The sequence below is a fragment of the Tamandua tetradactyla genome, chromosome 15 (genome assembly GCF_023851605.1).
Source record: "Tamandua tetradactyla isolate mTamTet1 chromosome 15, mTamTet1.pri, whole genome shotgun sequence".
Taxonomy (NCBI): domain Eukaryota; kingdom Metazoa; phylum Chordata; class Mammalia; order Pilosa; family Myrmecophagidae; genus Tamandua; species Tamandua tetradactyla.
In genome coordinates this window covers 39481162-39499208 of record NC_135341.1, presented here as the reverse complement: position 1 = coordinate 39499208, position 18047 = coordinate 39481162, and the positions used below count along the sequence as shown (strand labels likewise).

The 18047-nt window shown below is 39.1% G+C and overlaps 1 protein-coding gene across 9 annotated transcripts in view; it reads right to left on the bottom strand.

The window, feature by feature from the left end:
- Nucleotides 1-18047, bottom strand: part of KIF9 (kinesin family member 9) — an 82302-nt gene that overhangs the window by 3811 nt on the left and 60444 nt on the right. The window lies entirely within an intron of this gene.

The following is an 18047-nucleotide window of genomic DNA, read 5'->3' as shown; positions in this document are numbered from 1 at the left end:
TGGTTGAGTAGCAAGCAAGCAAATGCTAAAACCAGTCTAGAATATGAATATGAATCCTAGATTCTCCACAAGGTGGGGAAATTGAAACTGAAGTTCCCACATTAAGCTGGAATCCTTGAAGGGGGTTAAGATAGTACTGAGTAGTGTCCTTCACTAACTGCAAAAGCAAGTACAACAATTATAATAATATTCCCTTATCAACTTTAAAACAGTCCACAGTAATGCAAAATGTTAAAAATGGGTATATGGGAACTCCATATGTTCTGCATGATCTCTCTGTAAACCTGTAACTTCTCTAACTAAAACAAAAGCTAGTGCAAACCCTTTCTGGAGGAAAGTAATTTCAACTTAGGTAGTCAGAACAGCTAGAGATTAAGTTTAATTGACTATAAGCTCATGATTAAAAAAATACACAAGGGAAAAGGCCATTATGAGAGAGAGTCAGTAAAAGAGGAAACAGATTTTCAACCCAAGAAAGACTATAAAAATATACATGAAATGTTTAAGATGGAATCAAAAGAGCATGGAATGAGAATTTGTAAAAAGTGACACAGTATATCTGGAGGTAGCCCAAATAGAAAATTTTAAACACAGCTTAATAGAGACAGCTAAAGAGAGCATTAATAAACTTGAACAGGAATCTGAGGAAGTTACCCAGACTACAGCACAGAGAGATGACAGGGTAGAAGAAACAAAGGAGATTTTAAGAGATATAAAGGATAAAAAGAGAAGGCATAGTACACATTTAAAAGAATTCTAGGAGAGAACAGAAAAAAAAAAGAAAGCCGTATTTAAAAAGATAACACCTCTAATATTCCATTCATGATGAAAATACTAAAAAAGAGAACAGAAGGGATTTCTTCAACTTGATAAACAGAATCTAAGAGAAATCCACAGCTAACAGACAATGGTGAAAGACTGAATGTCTTCCTTCTAAAATTGGGAACCTGACAAGGATACCAACTCTCACCACTTTTGTTCAACATTGTACAGGAGATTGTAGTCAGTGAAATTAGGTGAGGAAAAGAAATGAAGCATCCATTTTGAAAAAGAAAAAGTAAAACTATCTTTGTTTACAAATGACATGATCTCATATAGAGAAAATCTAAGGTATTCATTAAAACACTATTAAAACTATCAAATGAGACACTTCCGGAGAAGATGGCGGCTTAGTAAGACGTGCGGATCTTAGTTTCTTCTCCAGGACAGCTACTAGGGGAGTATAAACGATACAGAACAGCGCCCAAAGCCACAACAGAGATAAAAAAGACAGCGTACCCCATCCTGGAATGGCTGGCTGGCTGAGAGAAGCCGCTCGGGTGAGATCGCCAAGGTGCGTGGGCTTCACCGGGCGGGACGGCAAGCGGCCGGAGTCACTCCCTTCCCCCTTCCCGGGCCGGCTGGGAGAATTGGAGAGGCGGTCCCCTGAAACCGCGGCGGCTGGCGCCCACACCACGCGCGGCCCCCCGGACCAACTGAGAAAATTGGATCGGAAATCCCCAGGCCGCGGAGAACGGTGACGGGTGGGGGAGGCCCCTTCCAAACCCGTGACTCCCCGGGAACGTGCACTCTCCCGGGCGGGCCGCTGCCACTGGCGCCCTCCCGCCACGCTTGTCGCCCGGGCGACTAGGAAATTCAGACGGGTGCTTTCCCGGGCTGCGGCGGCCAGCAACCCTCCCCGCATTCGGACCCCGGGCCGGCTCGAACCCTTCCAAGCCGCTTCGGCTAGCGAACCTCCCGGATGGCGAGAGTTTTCCAAAGTTAAAGGTCCCACAGCACCTTTTACTGGTGGGACCCGCAGACAAACGTGTGCCACGAGCGCCACCTACTGGGCAGGATAAGAAAAACAGAACCCAGAGATTTCACAGAAAAATCTTCCAAACTTTTGGATCCAATACCCAGGGAAATCTGTCTAAATGCGCAGACGCCAACAGAAGATAACGGATCATGCTCAAATAATTGAAAATATGGCCCAGTCAAAGGAACAAACCAATAGTTCAAATGAGATACAGGAGCTGAGACAACTAATGCTAAATATACGAACAGAAATGGAAAACCTCTTCAAAAACGAAATCGATAAATTGAGGGAGGACATGAAGAAGACATGGGCTGAACATAAAGAAGAAATAGAAAAACTGAAAAAACAAATCACAGAACTTATGGAAGTGAAGGACAAAGTAGAAAAGATAGAAAAAACAATGGATACCTACAATGATAGATTCAAAGAGACAGAAGATAGAATTAGTGATTTGGAGGATGGAACATCTGAATTCCAAAAACAAACAGAAACTATCCGGAAAAGAATGGAAAAATTTGAACAGGGTATCAGGGAACTCAAGGACAATATGAACCGCACAAATATACGTGTTGTGGGTGTCCCAGAAGGAGAAGAGAAGGGAAAAGGAGGAGAAAAACTAATGGAAGAAATTTTCACTGAAAATTTCCCAACTCTTATGAAAGACCTAAAATTACAGATCCAAGAAGTGCAGCGCACCCCAAAGAGATTAGACCCAAATAGGCGTTCTCCAAGACACTTACTAGTTAGAATGTCAGAGGTCAAAGAGAAAGAGAGGATCTTGAAAGCAGCAAGAGAAAAACAATCCATCACATACAAGGGAAACCCAATAAGACTATGTGTAGATTTCTCAGCAGAAACCATGGAGGCTAGAAGACAGTGGGATGATATATTTAAATTACTAAAAGAGAAAAACTGCCAACCAAGACTCCTATATCCAGCAAATTGTCCTTCAAAAATGAGGGAGAAATTAAAACATTCTCAGACAAAAAGTCACTGAGAGAATTTGTGACCAAGAGACCAGCTCTACAAGAAATACTAAAGGGAGCACTAGAGTCAGAACCGAAAAGACAGAAGAGAGAGGTATGGAGAAGAGTGTAGAAAGGAAAGTCAGATATGATATATATAATACAAAAGGCAAAATGGCAGAGGAAAATATTATCCAAACAGTAATAACACTAAATGTTAATGGACTGAATTCCCCAATCAAAAGACATAGAATGGCAGAATGGATTAAAAAACAGGATACTTCTATATGCTGTCTACAGGAAACACATCTTAGACCCAAAGATAAACATAGGTTGAAAGTGAAAGGTTGGGAAAAGATATTTCATGCAAATAACAACCAGAAAATAGCAGGAGTGGCTATACTAATACCCAACAAGTTAGACTTCAAATGTAAAACAGTTAAAAGAGACAAAGAAGGACACTATCTACTAATAAAAGGAACAATTCAACAAGAAGACATAACAATCATAAATATTTACGCACCGAACCAGAATGCCCCAAAATACGTGAGGAATACACTGCAAACACTGAAGAGGGAAATAGACACATATACCATAATAGTTGGAGACTTCAATTCCCCACTCTCATCAATGGACAGAACATCTAGACAGAGGATCAATAAAGAAATAGAGAATCTGAATATTACTATAAAGGAGCTAGACTTAACAGACATTTATAGGACATTAAATCCCACAACAGCAGGATACACCTTTTTCTCAAATGATCATGGATCATTCTCAAAGATAGACCATATGCTGGGTCACAAAGCAAGTCTTAACAAATTTAAAAAGATTGAAATCATACACAACACTTTCTCGGATCATAAAGGAATGAAGTTGGAAATCAATAATAGGCGGAGTGCCAGAAAATTCACAAATACGTGGAGGCTCAACAACACACTCTTAAACAACGAGTGGGTCAAAGAAGAAATTGCAAGAGAAATTAGTAAATACCTCGAGGCAAATGAAAATGAAAACACAACATATCAAAACTTATGGGATGCAGCAAAGGCAGTGCTAAGAGGGAAATTTATTGCCCTAAATGCCTATATCAGAAAAGAAGAAAAGGCAAAAATGCAGGAATTAACTGTTCACTTGGAAGAACTGGAGAAAGAACAGCAAACTAATCCCAAAGCAAGCAAAAGGAAAGAAATAACAAAGATCAGAGCAGGAATAAATGAAATTGAAAACATGAAAACAATAGAGAAAATCAATAAGACCAGAAGTTGGTTCTATGAGAAAATCAATAAGATTGATGGGCCCTTATCAAGATTGACAAAAAGAAGAAGAGAGAGGATGCAAATAAATAAGATCAGAAATGGAAGAGGAGACATAACTACTGACCTCACAGAAATAAAGGAGGTAATAACAGGATACTATGAACAACTTTACGCTAATAAATACAACAATTTAGAGGAAATGGACGGGTTCCTGGAAAGACATGAACAACCAACTTTGACTCAAGAAGACATAGATGACCTCAACAAACCAATCACAAGTAAAGAAATTGAATTAGTCATTCAAAAGCTTCCTAAAAAGAAAAGTCCAGGACCAGATGGCTTCACATGTGAATTCTACCAAACGTTCCAGAAAGAATTAGTACCAATTCTCCTCAAACTCTTCAAAAAAATCGAAGTGGAGGGAAAACTGCCTAATTCATTCTATGAAGCCAACATCACCCTCATAACAAAACCAGGCAAAGATATTACAAAAAAAGAAAACTACAGACCAATCTCTCTAATGAATACAGATGCAAAAATCCTCAATAAAATTCTAGCAAATCGTATTCAACAACACATTAAAAGAATTATACATCATGACCAAGTAGGATTCATCCCAGGTATGCAAGGATGGTTCAACATAAGAAAATCAATTAATGTAATACACCATATCAACAAATCAAAGCAGAAAAATCACATGATCTTCTCAATTGATGCAGAGAAGGCATTCGACAAGATTCAACATCCTTTCCTGTTGAAAACACTTCAAAAGATAGGAATACAAGGGAACTTCCTTAAAATGATAGAGGGAATATATGAAAAACCCACAGCTAATATCATCCTCATGGGGAAAAATTGAAAACTTTCCCCCTAAGATCAGGAACAAGACAAGGATGTCCACTATCACCACTATTATTCAACATTGTGTTGGAGGTTCTAGCCAGAGCAATTAGACAAGAAAAAGAAATACAAGGCATCAAAATTGGAAAGGAAGAAGAAAAACTCTCACTGTTTGCAGATGATATGATACTATACGTCGAAAACCCGGAAAAATCCACAACAAAACTACTAGAGCTAATAAATGAGTACAGCAAAGTAGCAGGTTACAAGATCAACATTCAAAAATCTGTAGCATTTCTATACACTAGTAATGAACAAGCTGAGGGGGAAATCAAGAAACGAATTCCATTTACAATTGCAACTAAAAGAATAAAATACCTAGGAATAAATTTAACTAAAGAGACAAAAATCCTATATAAAGAAAACTACAAAAAACTGCTAAAAGAAATCACAGAAGACCTAAATAGATGGAAGGGCATACCGTGTTCATGGATTGGAAGACTAAATATAGTTAAGATGTCAATCCTACCTAAATTGATTTACAGATTCAATGCAATACCAATCAAAATCCCTACAACTTATTTTTCAGAAATAGAAAAACCAATAAGCAAATTTATCTGGAAGGGCAGGGTGCCCCGAATTGCTAAAAACATCTTGAGGAAAAAAAACGAAGCTGGAGGTCTCGCGCTGCCTGACTTTAAGGCATATTATGAAGCCACAGTGGTCAAAACAGCATGGTATTGGCATAAAGATAGATATATCGACCAATGGAATCGAATAGAGTGCTCAGATATAGACCCTCTCATCTATGGACATTTGATCTTTGATAAGGCAGTCAAGCCAACTCACCTGGGACAGAACAGTCTCTTCAATAAATGGTGCCTAGAGAACTGGATATCCATATGCAAAAGAATGAAAGAAGACCCATCTCTCACACCCTATACAAAAGTTAACTCAAAATGGATCAAAGATCTAAACATTAGGTCTAAAACCATAAAACAGTTAGAGGAAAATGTTGGGAGATATCTTATGGATCTTACAACTGGAGGCGGTTTTATGGACCTTAAACCTAAAGCAAGAACACTGAAGAAGGAAATAAATAAATGGGAGCTCCTCAAAATTAAACACTTTTGTGCATCAAAGAACTTCATCAAGAAAGTAGGAAGACAGCCTACACAATGGGAGACAATATTTGGAAATGATATATCAGATAAAGGTCTAGTATCCAGAATTTATGAAGAGATTGTTCATCTCAACAACAAAAAGACAGCCAACCCAATTACAAAATGGGAAAAAGACTTGAACAGACACCTATCAGAAGAGGAAATACAAATGGCCAAAAGGCACATGAAGAGATGCTCAATGTCCCTGGCCATTAGAGAAATGCAAATCAAAACCACAATGAGATATCATCTCACACCCACCAGAATGGCCATTATCAACAAAACAGAAAATGACAAGTGCTGGAGAGGATGCGGATAAAGAGGCACACTTATCCACTGTTGGTGGGAATGTCAAATGGTGCAACCACTGTGGAAGGCAGTTTGGCGGTTCCTCAAAAAGCTGAATATAGAATTGCCATACGACCCAGCAATACCATTGCTGGGAATATACTCAAAGGACTTAAGGGCAAAGACACAAACGGACATTTGCACACCAATGTTTATAGCAGCGTTATTTACAATTGCAAAGAGATGGAAATAGCCGAAATCTCCATCAACAGAAGAGTGGCTAAACAAACTGTGGTATATACATACGATGGAATACTATGCAGCTTTAAGACAGGATAAACTTATGAAGCATGTAATAACATGGATGGACCTAGAGAACATTATGCTGAGTGAGTCTAGCCAAAAACTAAAGGACAAATACTGTATGGTCCCACTGATGTGAACAGACATTCGAGAATAAATTTGGAATATGTCATTGGTAACAGAGTCCAGCAGGAGGTAGAAACAGGGTAAGATAATGGGCAATTGGAGTTGAAGGGATACAGACTGTGCAACAGGACTAGATACAAAAACTCAAAAATGGACAACACAATAATACCTAATTGTAAAGTAATCTTGTTAAAACACTGAATGAAGCTGCATCTGAGCTATAGGTTTTTGTTTTGTTTTGTTTTGACTTTACTATTATTACTTTTATTTTTGTCTCTATATTAACATTCTATATCTTTTTCGGTTATGTTGCTAGTTTTTCTAAACCAATGCAAATGTACTAAGAAATGATGATCATGCATCTATGTGATGATGTTAAGAATTACTGATTGCATATGTAGAATGGTATGATTTCTAAATGTTGGGTTAATTTCTTTTTTTTCCGTTAATTAAAAAAAAAAAAGAGAAGGGGTAATTGGAGCTGAAGGGATACAGACTGTACAACGGGACTGGATATAAAAACTCAGAAATGGACAGCACAATTCTACCCAATTGTAATGCAATTATGTTAAAACACTGAATGAAGCTGCATGTGAGGTATAGGTTTTTTGTTTGTTTGTTTTTCTTTCTATTAATGTTTTAATTCTTATTCTGTTGTCTTTTTATTTCTTTTTCTAAATCGATGCAAATGTACTAAGAAATGATGAATATGCAACTATGTGATGTTATTAAGAATTACTGATTGTACATATAGAATGGAATGATTTCTAATTGTTTTGTTAATTCTTTTTTTAATTAATAAAAAAATAAAGACTACAATGAAAAAAATAAAAAAGAAAAAAAATAAAAATTAAAGCATAAAAAAAAGAAAAAAAAACTATCAAATGAGTTCAGAAAATTATTGCACACTAAGTCAATATACAGAATCAATTGTAATCCTATATATTTGCAACAAACAATCCAAAAATGAAAGGAAGAAACCAATTCCAGTTACAATAGCACCAAAACAGAATAAAATATTAGGCATAAATTCAACAGAAGTGCAGAATTTATACTCTGCAAACAGCAAAACATCATTGAAAGAAATTAAAGAAGACCAACACAAAGGAAAATATATCTTATGTTCATGTATTAGAAGACTTAATATTGTTAGAATGGAATATTTCCCACAATACCTATTATCACAATACCTATTAAAATTCCAACTGGGGCTGAAGGACTGTGGGAAGATGGTGGAGAAGGAAACCCTAGGATTTAGTCCTTTCACCAAAACAACTACTGAAACAGCAGGACCTGCTGAATCAACTATTTTTGAAACACTGGAGTCTAGTGGAACACCTAGCATCCAGGGAAGAGTTGGATGAAGAGGCCGGTAAATCATGGTAGATATTTGGTGAATTTTACCCTCCATGCTGTGGCTACCACCTTCCAGCCCCCACCTATATGGCAGGCAGTAGTAGGGACTGCAGCCTGGGCTCCTAGTGCAGCTTACTGGGCGAGGCTGAGCTATATACAAGGAGCTAGTCCTCCAAAATCCAGGGGTCACTGAAGAGTGCTTTTGGTCAGCTATCTGAGATCACTGGGCGGAGGGGGGGGGGTGCAGCTCTGAGGGCAGCCATTGTTCCAACCCCCCTCAGGTAAAAGTGGCAGAGGAATCGTAAAGAGGCAGTATTTATTTTTTTATCCTTTCTCTTACCATTCTCCATTTGGGAGAAAAAAAATAGCTTGGAAAAGTTACATAATAACTGTTCCACCTCTCAAAAGCAACAACAACAAAAACTAGCAATCCTAGAGGAGTGAACTAGATTTCTAGAGTAATAACACAATACTCAGAATGTCCAGTTCTCAACAAAAATTACAAAACATACAAAAAAGGTGACATCATCAATGTGACAATGTAAGACATTCTCTGGAAAAGTCTCCCCTTAGCATCAAACAATACAATGATAAATCCTACTTTCTTGGAACTCTGGAGTATATGATAGAGACCGTAGAAATGAGTAATTGAAGAAAAAGGGGGGGAAAAAATCAACAAAATTAGGATATTTACATCTCAGAACCACCAGTTCAGACCCTTTCTCCTCACTTGGCCCCTTACAGTTTAAGAGTCACACAGAGGCAGCAGGGCTTGGGTGCTTCCTGCCACTGATGCAGACTGTAGAGCCACTCAGAGAAGTAAGTTACAAACCAATGCATACCAGGCACAGGGACCCAAGTCAGCACAAACCCAAGGCAGAACACAAATAGCTGAGGAATGCCATATACAAAACTGCCCCAGGGGAAAAAGAGACTGAGGCAAAACTGTTAGCAAGAGGTGCACTCACTCAGTCCAGTCTCTGCTGGATCACTTAAATGCAAACCAGACCTTCATGGATTGACTCCATCTGGCTCCCCAGGTGGGACACCCCAATGGGGAAGAAACTGGAGGCAGGAGAGTCCCCTCAGATAAAAAAAAAAAAAGGCAGGGGGAGAATTAAACTTCTGTAAGACAGGATGGGCTTCAGAACTGAAAAGTGTAATGATAAGGGGGCACTGAGTGAGGAAAAGAAATTAAGCAAATCATAGAACCTGGGGAGAAAAATCTGCACAAAAACAAAGAGAATAGATCAAGATTCCCAAGACTCCTTGTTGGTTCAGTTTCTCTAGAGAACCCTGACTAACACAGGAGGACAGAGGAAAGGAAGCAATCTGGAGATGAAACAATTACATACAAAAGGGTAATCTTAAAAATTGTACTGCATATACAGTGCAAGAGTCAGGTGCAGAATAGTTGAGAAAATCTGAACAAACATGGACTACTTTAAAGGTTCAGAATAAGTTGAACCAAGTATCAAAGAAGAGCCTTAATACATAGCCAATCAACAATAAAACCCTAGGTAAGAGAGAGAAACTGATTCTCAGAGTTAACACAGCAAAATAATGTGATACATACACATCTGCAAAAAATTACAAGCCATACTAAGAAAAAGAAGATATGGTTTAGTCAAGGCAACAAATGAAAACTTCAGAGGAGACACAGAATTTGAAATGACTAATCGAAGAAGTTCAGACAAATCTAAATTAATACAAGAGACGAAGGAAAATATGAATTTAGAGCTAAAGATTATTAAGAAGACAATGTATGAGCATAAAGAAGAATTCAAAAGTTTTTAAAAAGAAACATAATGGAAACTAGAGGAAAAGTCACAATAATGGACACTGAAAGTACACTAAAGGCATATATCGACAAATTTGTACAGGAAGAAGAAAGAATCAGTGAACTAGAAGACAGGGCAATCAAGATCATATCTTCAGAAGAATAGATAGAAGAAAAAAATAAAAGAAAAAATTGAGCAGGGTCTCAGGGACTTGAGTGACAGCATGAAGCATACAAGCATATGTATCATGGGTGTCCCAGAAGAAGAAAAGAAGGGAAAAGGGTCAGAAAGAATATTTGAGGAAATAAGAGCTAACAATTTCCAAGTCTTATGAAAAACAAAAATATACATATCAAAGAAGCATAATGTACTTCAAACAGAATAAATCCTAAGGGACCTATTCCAAAACACCTAATCAGAATATCAATGCCAAAATAAAGAGAGAATTCTGAAAGCAGAAAGAGTAAAGCAATTCATTACAGACAATGGATCCTCAATAAAACTAAGTGCCAATTTCTCATCAGAAACTATGGAGAGGAGAAGGCAGGGGTATAATAAATATAAGGTACTGAAAGAGAAAAATTGCCAGACAAAAATTCTTTATATGGCAAAAGTGTCCTTAAAAAATGAGGGAGACATACAGGAACTGTTTTAAAAAGTTGAAAAAGGGATCAGACTTCAGCTAGAGTTACAAATGAAGCTGATCTGGATAGGACTGGGATAGATTAGAACACAGGCTAAAGGATGATATCATCCGTATTTTAAAACTTAAGCTTCTGTGTGAGACCAAAGGTAGAAATGTTTATTTGGTGCAAAATTTATATTTTGGGTGGCACATTGCCTAATTTAACTTGTATGGTCAGTTTAGTTGAACACTATAAGTACATGGAATCTTGAATAGGGCAAGAGATCTTGTTGGTCTGTCCAGGTTAATGTGATGTCCCATATATCCCAGAGTAATTTGTGTAGTGAATAAAGAAATATTTGCAACGTCCCCTTGGGGGCCTGGGGAAAAAAGGAGGAAATGAACATTCAACTTCCCCATCTGGGGAATTTCTGATATTCTCACAAGCAGTGAGGACAACCAGTTCAATAGGCTGGGGCCTCAATGTTGGAGTTTGCTCCTATAAAACTTGTTCCTGCAAAGGATAGGCTAAACCTACTTATAGTTACGCCTAAGAGTCACCCCCACAGAACCTCTTTTGTTGCTCAGATGTGGCCTCTCTCTCTAAGCCAACTTGGCAGGTAAACTCACTTCCCTCCCTGCTATGTGGGTGCTGGGATAATTGGATATCCATAAACAAAAGAATGAAGGACCACTCCTATCTCACACCATATACAAAAGTTAATACAAAACAGATCAAAGACCTAAATATGAGAACTAAGACTATAAAACTCCTAGGAGAAAATGCAGGGAAGCAGCTCTATAGCTTGGGATAGGCAATGATTTTCTTAGACTTTACACACAAAGCACAAGAAACAAAAGAGTAGATAATTGGGCCTCATCAAAATTTAAAATTTTGAGTATCAAAGGATATTATCATGAAAGTATAAAGACAACCTATTCAAAGATTGTATTTGGAAACCACATATCCAAAAAGGGTTTAATACCCAGAATATACAAAGAAATCCTACAATTCAAAAATAAAAAGACAAACAACCAATTTAAAAATGGGCAAGACATGAACAGACATTTCTCCAAAGAGGATATACAAATGGCAAAAAAAAAGCACATGAAAAGATGCTCAAAATCATTCGCTATTAGGGAAACACAAATCAAAACCACAATGAGATACCATTTCACACCCACTAGAATGGCCACTACTAAAAAAAAATAGAAAAATAAAAGTTTTGGGAAGGATGTGGAGAAATAGGAACACTCTTTCATTGCTGGTGGGAAGGTAAAATGATGTGGCCACTTTGGAAGTTAGTTTGGCAGTCCTTCAGAACAGTAAAGAAAGAATTACATATGACCCAGCAATCTCACTAGGTATATATACCAAAGAAATGAAAGTAGAAACTTGAACAGATATTTGTACACTGATGTTCAAAGCAGCATTAATCACGTTTTCCAAAAGATGGAAGCAACCCAAGTGTCCATCAACCAATGAATGGATAAACAAATATGGTATATATGTACAATGGAATATTATTCAGCATTAAAAAGAAAAGAAGTTCTGATTCATGTGAAAACATGGATGACCTTTGAAGACATCATGTTGGGTGAAACAATCTATCACAAAGAGATAAATATTGTATGTACTGTATTACAAAACCTTACAATCAACTGAAACATACATTCTGTACAATTTAAGCATTATCTCCTGATTCCCAAACCAGCACCTATATTCTAGATTCTGACTTAATGAGTTTGCTTATTCTAATGATTTCATATCAGTGAGATCATACAATTGATTTACTGAATATATATATAGAACACAATACTCAGCAACAGCAGAATACACATTTTTTTCAATTGCATATAGAACATTTTCTAGGATAGACTATGAGTCAAAGTAGAAATCAAAGCTTAATGAATTTTAAAATATTGAAGTCATACAAAGTATCTTCTCAGACTACAATGGAATAGAGTTAGAAATTAGTAACAGAATGAAAGTTGGAAAATTAAGATATATGTGGAAATTAAACAACATATTACTAAATGGCCAATGCATCAAAGAATAAATCACAAGGGCAATTAGGAAATATCTTGAGATGAATGTTGAAAACAAAACTGAAAATATCAAAACTTAGGATGCAGTAAAGACAGTGCTCAGAGGAAAATTTATAGCTTTAAATGCCTACATTAAAAAAGAAGATCACAATCAATAACCTAATACTGCCTCTATGGAAAACAGTTGGACAATTACTCAGAAAGTTTAACACTGAATTACCATATGATCTGGCAATTCCACTCCTACATATATACTCGAAAGAAGAGAAAGCAGAGGCTTGGGACAAAGATATTTGTACATCAATGCTCATCATAGCACTATTCACAATAGCCAAAAGATGGAAGTAACTGAAGTATCCATCAACAGATAAACAGATAAACAAAATTTGGTTTATCCATACAATATGATGTCCAGCTGTAAAAAGAAGTGCTGGTACATGCTACAACATGGATGAACTCTGAGAACATCATGTTGAGTGAAATAAGCCAGACACAAAAGAAAAAATATTGTAAGATTTCTCATATGCAATAGTTAAAATAAGCAAATTCATATAGACAGAAAGCAGAATAGTGAGTATAAGGGGTGGGAGGAGAGGAGAATGGGAAATTATTGGTAAATGAGTACGCATTTTAGTTTGGAATGATGCAAATAGTCTGGAGATAAACAGTGGTGAAAGTTAAACAGCACTCACTGTCAATGTACTTAATGTCAAAAAACCGTCCACTTAAAATGGTTAAAATGATTTTTATGATACGTATATTTTGCCACAAGTAAAAATAAATACACTTAAAAATTTTCTAGCTGGCTTCTTTACATGAATTGACAAGCTAGTTCTAAAATTCATATGGAAATGCAAAGAACGTAGAATAGCGAAAATAATCTGGAAGAACAACAAAGTTGGAGACTCACCCTTTCCAATTTAAGAGTTTATTATAAAGCTGCAATAATCAAGACAGTGTGAAACTAGCATAAGGATAGACATATTGTTCAATGGAATAGAATTGAGAGTCCAGAAATAAACCCTCATATTTACAGTTGATTGATTATCAACAAGGGTGTCAATTCAATGAGGGAAGGAGAGTCTTTTCAACAAATGTTGTTAGGACAACTGCATACCCATGTGCAAAAGAGTAAAGTTGAACACTTACCTCACATCATATAAAAAATTAATTCAAAATGTATCAAAGACTCTTCAACATTTTTCTCCATAATGTTTCCTCTTTTAAAGAACTCCAGCAAACTGATCAAGACCCACCTTGAATGGGCAGAATCACATCTCCATCTAATCAAAAAGTCACACCCACAATTGGGCATGCCACATCTCCGTGGAGATAATCTAAACAAAAGTTTCCTCCCTATGGTGCTGAAACAGGTGCCCCTGACAAGACTGGATCAGGATTAAAATGGGGCTTTTCTGAGGTACATAATAGCTTCAAAAGGCACAGATGGTAACAACTAAAAAGGTGGACAAAAACAAAAATGGCAGGAGGAGAAACAGGAACCTTCATGCACTGCTAGTGGGAATATAATATGGTACAGCTGCTTTGGAAAACAGTTTGACAGTTTCTCAAAAAGTTAAACATAGAATTAGCATATGACCCAGTAATTCCACTCCTAGTAAATACCCAAGAGAACTAAAAATTTATGACCACAGAAAAATTTGAATATAAATGTTCATAGCAAGATTGTTGATAATATCCAAAAGGTTGAAACAGCCCAAATGCTCATCAACCAATGAATGGATAAATAAAATGTGGTATATCCATACAATGGAAAATTATTTGGCCACAAAAAGGAATGAAGTACTGATACAAGTAAGACACAGATGAACCTTAAAAACATTACACTAAGGGGAAGGAGCCAGACACAAAAGGCCACATATTGTGTGGTTCCATTTATGTGAAATGTCCAAAATAGGCAAATTCATGGACATATAAAGTAGTTAGTGATTGCTAGGGAAGGAGGTTGGTGGTGGTGTATAGATAATGATTGCTAATGGGTATCGGGTTCCTTTTGGGAATGATGACGACGTTCTGGAATTTTATAGTGGTGATGGTTGTACAACTTTGTGAATATACCAAAAACCACTCAGTCATACACTTTAAAAGGGCAAACTTTATGGTATTTTAATTATATCTCAATAAAGTTTCTATTTAATAATTTTTTTGAAATACAAAAAGATCAAAAAATCAAATGGGAAGATATGTCCTGTTCATGGACAAGAAGCCTCTATATCATAAATATGTTAATTATCCCTAGGAAGAGACCAAAAAAAAACAACAACAAAAGACTCAACCTCATTAGAAATCAGGAAAGTTGAAATTAAGTTAATATATAACATTTTTAAATCTTAAAATTTCAAAAGAAACTAGGAAATATGGATTCCTGAAGAAAGGCAAATGGAACTGGATAAAAAGATGCAGGTAGAACACTGTATCTGGAGAGGAGTCACTCGGTTCCACTGGAGTCTCCAAAGAAGGCCACTAGTTCATCCTGTAGATGGAAGCCTGAACTGAAAAGGAGGAGTTATGGAAGCACATGGCAGAGAGGCACAAGTAGAGGAGCAGAAGCCACAAATGTAGACACACACAAGGACATGAGGCTCATCCAAGAATGGAGCAGCAGCCTCAGGGTGAAACAGTAGCATAGGGTTGTCTTGTTGCAGGGAAACAGCAAATTAGAAGGGAACATGCATAGGAAACCCCAGCAGAAGCAGATAGCAAAAAGAGGGTCCTGCCTGAGCCCAGAAACTCTGGTTTCTTCAGGTGCTACTAGACAAGAGGCAAAGACAGACTTGTGAACCAGCAAACCAAGAGGCTGTGGCCAGGGGATGCCAGGGGTCAATGGTCTCTCTCCAGGAGCCTGAATCAGGATAGAACCTGGTATGGAGCTGGAAGATTTGTGAGTCATGTGGGATAAGTAATCTTTCAAAGACCACTGTTAAACCAGTGGTCCTGAGGGAATGTTGCTGAACGATATGCTTGGGAAAACCAAAACATGGGGTAATATGGATGAGATTTCCCTTCCACATAGAAGAGCCTCCCTGCAAGCAGATGGTGCCCACAGTAGGGAACTTCAGAAGAACACGTTCTGAACATCTGGGCATTGTTTCTGATAAGTCCTAAAACCATCTAGTTGACCATTTTTCTCCTGAGTGGTAAAGGCTACAATGAAGAAGCTATCCTCCACTGACTGCTGACCAACTCCTAAAATGATAAGGCAGAAGTCTTTGAAGAAGTGACCTCACTTCTTCGGGATGGGAAGGGGCTTTTGCCTGGACTTGAAGAGGGTGAACCTCAAGGAAGTTCAGAGAAAAGGCAGGAAAGTTAGCATGGCCTGTGGTTTTATCACCCATGGCCCATGGGGTTTATGACATTTCAAAAGTCCAAGTGGGCCTCATAGCTGGGAGCAAGTCTAGGGCAGAAGCAAAGGGCAGGTGGCCCCATATTGTCCTAGCACAACTGGCAGTAACAAGACCTAGAAGGAAACAGGAGCCAGGGCTGCAGTATGACCAAACACCAAGCCCAGGTTTGTAGGGGGCATGAAAGACAGGGGGTGACCTCTGGAGCAAGGACAAGGTCTAAAGGTACAAGGCTTGTTATTCTCTTGCTGTCCCCAAGTAACTGCTTTTCTGGACCATGGTCTCCATGGCATCCAGAGCCCCTCCAGCCTCCTGCTTCTTGAGGTTTGCTGGCCTGTCATTTTTCTCTGTGCATATTCATTCTTCTTAGAATGACAGCCCACATAAACTTTTCTGCAGACCTTCTTGCCCTGGGGGTGACTGTTCCTAAGGTCTTCTCAGAGTGCATTCTTTGTATCCCAGGCAGTCCCTCCTTGAGAGTGGCAAAGATACAAACCCATGGCACTGTAGTCCAATGAAGTTCTAGTCCCACAAGAGAGTGTTGTGCCCAGGTTTCCCTCTACCTCCTAGAAGACAAGTGGATGGCAGAGGTCTGGGAAGGTCACTCAGTTGATGGGCTCAATGCTGAAAGATCATGAAGCTGGGCTTGGTTTCTGGGCTACTGGCCCCTATAGTCCTGATTCCTTGGAACAGACTTCCAGGATCTCATTGAGTGCCAGAGGCCAGAGCCACCCTCATGGTCCCCAGGCTTCCCCAGGGTGATGAATGATTCCTGCATTCCCCAAAACCATATTTCTTTAGGAGGCATGTGCTCACATCCTGGAAGTCAGTTTTCAACCCTACCTATCAGGGCAGCCGGGTAGCATGAAAACTTCCCACAGACCAATCTCAGTGTTACCCAAACTCAAATGGCCTGTTCTCCTTGTCTACAAATAGTGCTTCCAGACTGAGTGTAACAGGCCTTTAACTCCCCCTCTCTTCCACCAACCCTAGGGCTGACCTGAGCTGCACATCTGAAACCACTGGGATTTAGCTTTTTGTGCCACCTGGGAGCCAGTCACATGACTACAGAACATAGCACTGTAACAGATAGGGGAACAGACTTTTGGTAATAGCTGGTCTAAGGACTTGTCCACCCATGATAGGGCTCCGTCCTCTGGCAGCAGGAACCAGAGCAGATCTGCTCCAATGGGAAGTTTTTTCATCTGATCTTCAGGCTTTCCAGCCAAGAAGGCCCTGAGGGATGTACAGAACTTTCTACTTCAAGCAGGGAGGCTCAGGGTCAAAGCCACTGGCAAAGCCCCCGTTGGAGCACAGCCCAGCAATGACTACATTCCACCATCCTGACTCAGGATCTACCTTTCCTTGTGTCATTCTGTGAAATTAGCTTGCCCTCCCTCCACCCAAGAACCTATGCTACCAGCACTTGCAGGAATGAGCACTCAGCTACTGCCTCCTCCCTGGGTTGGGCTGGGAGGCCCTGTGGACAAGGTGAGGCTCCTTCTCTGAGCAGAGCACGGGGGGACTGCCCTTTGAGCAAAGAAGAAAGCTCCTGTGTGGTGGTCGCAGACAACTGATTTGAGAAACTGGGAAGTTTGAGCCCATTCTCTCTCAAAGGCTCTGAGAGAGCTCTGCCTCCCTACAGAGATTTTCATGGGCAGCCCTGAATGAGCTCTTTGGAGACAGCTGGTGGGATCAGCAGCCTGGCCAGGGTCTCCTGCCTCAGACAAAGTTGCTGGGTCCCAGCAAACTGCCCACTGATTTGGGACCAGGGTCAATAAAATTGCTTGTGGCTCACAGCATGAGGCTAAGTGGCTTCCTGGATAAAACTTCTCAGGCCCTGTTAGCCATCTTTTCTCCTGCAGGGGTGGGCCCAGGCAGCTGGGGTGAGCAGGTGACCTACAACTGGTCCACAGCTGACTGGACCAGGAATGTACACATGACCCAAGGGGAGCCAATTAGGTTCTCCTTCTGGAAAGCTACAAAGTAAAGAGTCAGGTGATATTAGCGCTGGGACTGGTAAGCTTGGAAAATAAGGGCAGACCAGGTTGGGGCCAAGACCTGGGGCTAAAGATGTGGGCAGAGCAGAATCTGAAGGGAGTGGGAGAACAGTTAGAAGAGGGAGCAGACCT